This window comes from Petaurus breviceps, unplaced genomic scaffold (assembly GCF_028583685.1).
Source record: "Petaurus breviceps papuanus isolate PSGF00001 unplaced genomic scaffold, PetGlider_PUasm1.0 174, whole genome shotgun sequence".
In the NCBI taxonomy this organism is placed as follows: Eukaryota; Metazoa; Chordata; class Mammalia; order Diprotodontia; family Petauridae; genus Petaurus; species Petaurus breviceps.
The window spans coordinates 48127567-48131709 of record NW_027185761.1 but is presented as its reverse complement, the minus strand read 5'-3'; the positions used below and the strand labels follow the sequence as shown (position 1 = coordinate 48131709).

At 38.6% G+C, this 4143-nt stretch overlaps 1 pseudogene; it reads right to left on the bottom strand.

Annotated features, from left to right (window-relative positions):
• The window catches only part of LOC138158493 (large ribosomal subunit protein uL11-like), a 7318-nt pseudogene extending 5699 nt beyond the window's left edge, over positions 1–1619 (bottom strand).
• Between the last annotated feature and the right edge of the window lie 2524 nt (positions 1620–4143).

Genomic DNA, 4143 nt, shown 5'->3' with positions numbered 1-4143 from the left:
CATCCATCCATCCATCCATCCATCCATCCATCCATCCATCCATCTATCCATCCATCCATCTACCTAATCAAACAACACATATTTACTCTGTACCTACCCATAGAGTTCAAGGTACTGTGCCAGGTGCTATTCAGCATATAGTGATGAACACAGCATGGCTCCCATAGCCTTCATGCAGTGTAAAGAGGCTGGATTTGGAATTAGAAAACCAAAGTTCAAATCTCAACTCTTCTACTTCAACTGTGTGACTTTAGTCAAGTCACTTACCCTTTGGAGAGCATCAATTTTCCATTCTATAAAATAAGGAACTTAAAATAAATCATCTCTTCAGCTATAAATCTTATGACCTCCAAAACTGCATAGGCTAGCAATATGTTGGAAACAGATTTAAACCAAGATGACAAAAATGTGATTTTATATTGGTGTTGGAATACATCATCTGGGTATTTAATTTTATCCAATCCTATTTTTAAAATAATTAGACAATGAGGATTTTATTAGGCATTTGCAAAAACCAGAACAAAACCATTCCTGCCCTCATGAAATAAAAGATAATTTCAGTAGGGAGGCACTAGCAGCTGGGAAAGGGGTAGGGAACCTGCAGCCTCAAGGTCACATGTGGCCCCCTAGGTCCTCAAAAATGGCACCCTTTCACTGAATCTAAACTTCACATGAAGTGAAGTTTCCTCACCCCTGAGGGGGATAAAGAAAGGCCTCAGAGGAGACAGGGAGCATGATTTGAGCTTGACAGAAACTAGGATTTCTGAGGGGAGAGAACACATTCCAGGTATGAGGGACAGTTTAGATAAAAGTTGTAGAAACAGGAAGTAGAACTTATAGATGTTTTCTTAATTGTGTCTTGCTTAGACTAATATTTAAATTGACTGACAAAAATCAGTTTTTCTTTCCATAGTACACATGAGTTCCAGTTCAAACACGAGCTACATGTGAGGATTTGGGTCAGGCACTGGATTTGTTTGGGCCTCAGTTTCCTCATCTGTAAAATGAGGGAGCTGGGCTGGATGAGTTTTAAGATCTTTTCTGACTCTATGCACCTATGAATTGAATACACACAAGACAGGGGGAGCTTGTTGTCCTGCATTCTGGAAGAGGACCAAAATCACATCACTGTGTTGGAGTTGAGATGCAGCATGTCCAGCTATGGCTGATCAGAGCAGCACAAGCTTGGAAGGATCTACCACAGGTGTGAGGGGAGAGACTCCACTTAGGAACTCCATATTGGGTGGTAGGGAGAAGTCCATCTGGAATTTTTAAAAGTTGCTTTGCATAATCTAGAGACTCTATGTTCTCCCCTTGACAAACCCCAAACCTCTTTTATGTTTCTGCATTGGCAGATAGAACACGGAAGTAAAACACCGCCTTAAATCGGGAATAGAAAGGTGAGTGTGGCCACTGTAAGCCAAAAATAAAAATCCAGTTTCATGGAAAGTGCTTCCTGTTTGGAGCACACAGATCCTTTGAATGCCACCATTCTTTCTGTTCATGCTTTGTTAAAGGGACCTCCGGATAAAAATGGTATCGCAGAGCTTCAAATCATACACCAGGGCCTCCTCCGAGCCACCTGTCCCAGGAGGCATCTTTGGAATGGATGTCTTCATCCGACGTGTATTCCTTTCTTGCATAGAGGCACTCCTAAAGCCACAGGTGAAAAATATTGTTAGCCTCAATTGAGAAAATGGATAAACTACACTTTATTTGTGTTTTTTGACAAATCTGTAATAGGTGAAGTAATTACCTCACCAAATGATGAAGAGCCCAGGCCCTCTCCCTCTGGCAGAGAGTGAGCATTAATGTTACTTGACCCATTGAATAAAGGAATCTACTCCAATTTCCTGCACATACACCTTTTCACTCCATTTATAGACCGTGTTCTCCCGGACATCTTCCTTGCAGGAAGTTTGGCTTTTTCATTGCCTCCCAATTATTGTGACTCAATAAAATATGAATCCAGTAGATTTAAACTTGATTAAGGCCATGGTCATATTTTCAAAGCAATACTGCAGGCATGTTCCAGAGAGCCTTGGCTAATGGGATTTGGAAGAGATCAAGCTACACCTTCCCAGAGTCAGTAATGAAATCGATACCTGGTCCACCTGAGGGAAGCCAGGATGGATTGGGTTTTGCTCAGTCTATGAAGAAGGCTTTCAGAAGGTTCCTAAGGTCTCTTTCCCCTCCCCAATGTATAAGTTCAACTAAAGTGCGTTCTGAAACTTTTGGGGGACACTTGTTAGTGCCTTTTCATGAAGCTGGCACAAAGATAGAGGACTGGACTGTGAGCCTGGTAGATGAGGTCAGATTAGGTCAAATCATATAGACATGAGTTCAGGTAGACACTTGATTGTTAGAAGCATGACACTGGGCAATAATAAAAATAATAATACTAGCATTTATATAACATTGTAAGATTTGCAAAGGGCTTTATATATGTAATATATACTCTTTTGAGGTAGTTACGCAGCATAGTGGATGGACAGACAGACCAGGAATCAGGTGAACCTGAGTGCAAATCTTGCCTCAGATATGTCCCAAGTTGTGCAACCTGGGGCAAATAACTTAACCTCTTAGCCTTGGTTTCTTTTTTTTTTTAAATTTGAATTTTATTCATCTAGAAGAACAAAGGGTCCAGATTATTAAGTGAATTAATGAAAAGAAATGTGAGGGAAGGTGGCCTAGCCATACCAGATTTTAATTTGTATTACAAAGCAGCAATCATCAAAACTACTTGGTACCGGCCAAGAAATAGAGTGGTGGATGAGTGGAATACATTAGGTACACCGGACACAGTAGTGAATGACTTTAGTAATTTACTCTTTGATAAACCCAAAGACTCCAGCTTCTGGGATAAGAACTCACTATTTGACAAAAACTTCTGGAAAAACTGGAAAACAGTATAGCAGAAACAAGGCATAAACCAACATCTTATACCATATACCAAAATAAAGTCAAAATGGGTACATAATTTTGATATAAAGACTGTAAGCAAACTGGGAGACCAAAGAATTGTTGACCTGTCAGATTTATTAAGAATGGAAGAATTTATGACCAAACAAGAAATAGAGAACATTATGAAAGCAAAGTAGATAATTTTGATTACATTAAATTGAAAAGTTTTTGCACGAACAAAGCCAATGTATCCAAGAACAGGAGGGAAGCAGAAAACTGGAAAAGAATTTTTACAATCAGTGTCTCTGATAAAGACCTCATTTCTAAAATGTATAAATAACTGAATCAAATTTATAAGAATACAAGTCATTTCCCAACTGATAAATGGTCAAAAGATATGAACTGGCAGTTTTTAGATGAAGAAATCAAAGCTATTTATAGTCATATAAAAATGCCATAAATCACTATCGATTAGAGAAATGCAAAAACAACTCTGAGGTATCACATCACACCTATCAGATTGGCTAACAAGACAAAACAGGAAAATGATCAATGCTGGAGAAGATGTGGGAAAATTGGAACACTACTGTATTGTTGGTAGAGTTGTGAACTGATCCAACCATTCTGGAGAGCAATTTGGAATTATGCCCAAAGGGCTATAAAACCCTGCATACCCTTTGATTCATCAATACCACTTCTAGGCCTATCTCAAAGGGATCATAAAAATGGGAAAAGGACCAAGATGTACAAAAATATTTATAGCAGCTCTTTTTGTGATGTGAATTGGAAATTGAGGGGATGTTCATCAGTTGAGGAATGACCGAATAAGTTGTGGTATTTGAATGTAATGGAATACTACTGTGCTATAAGAAATGATGAGTAAGTGGTCTTTAGAAAAACCTGGAAAGACTGAAATGGACTGATACTGACAGAAATGAGCAGAACCAGAAAAAAACCACAATGTGCTATGACTAATTTCGATAGACTTAGCTCTTCTCCAAAAGTGCAAGGATCCAAGACAACTCTGAAAGACTCACGATAGAAAATGTTACCCACATCCAGAGAAAGAACTTTGTAATCTGCATACAGATGGAAGCATACTATTTGCTTTCCTTTTCTTTTGTTGTTTTGTTTTGTTTCTCTTTCTTGTGGTTCCTCCACAAGAAAGGTAGTTTTTCACAGAGTAATTAGTTCTAATTCGTCTTTACATCATGACTAGTGTGAAAACGTGTTTAATAT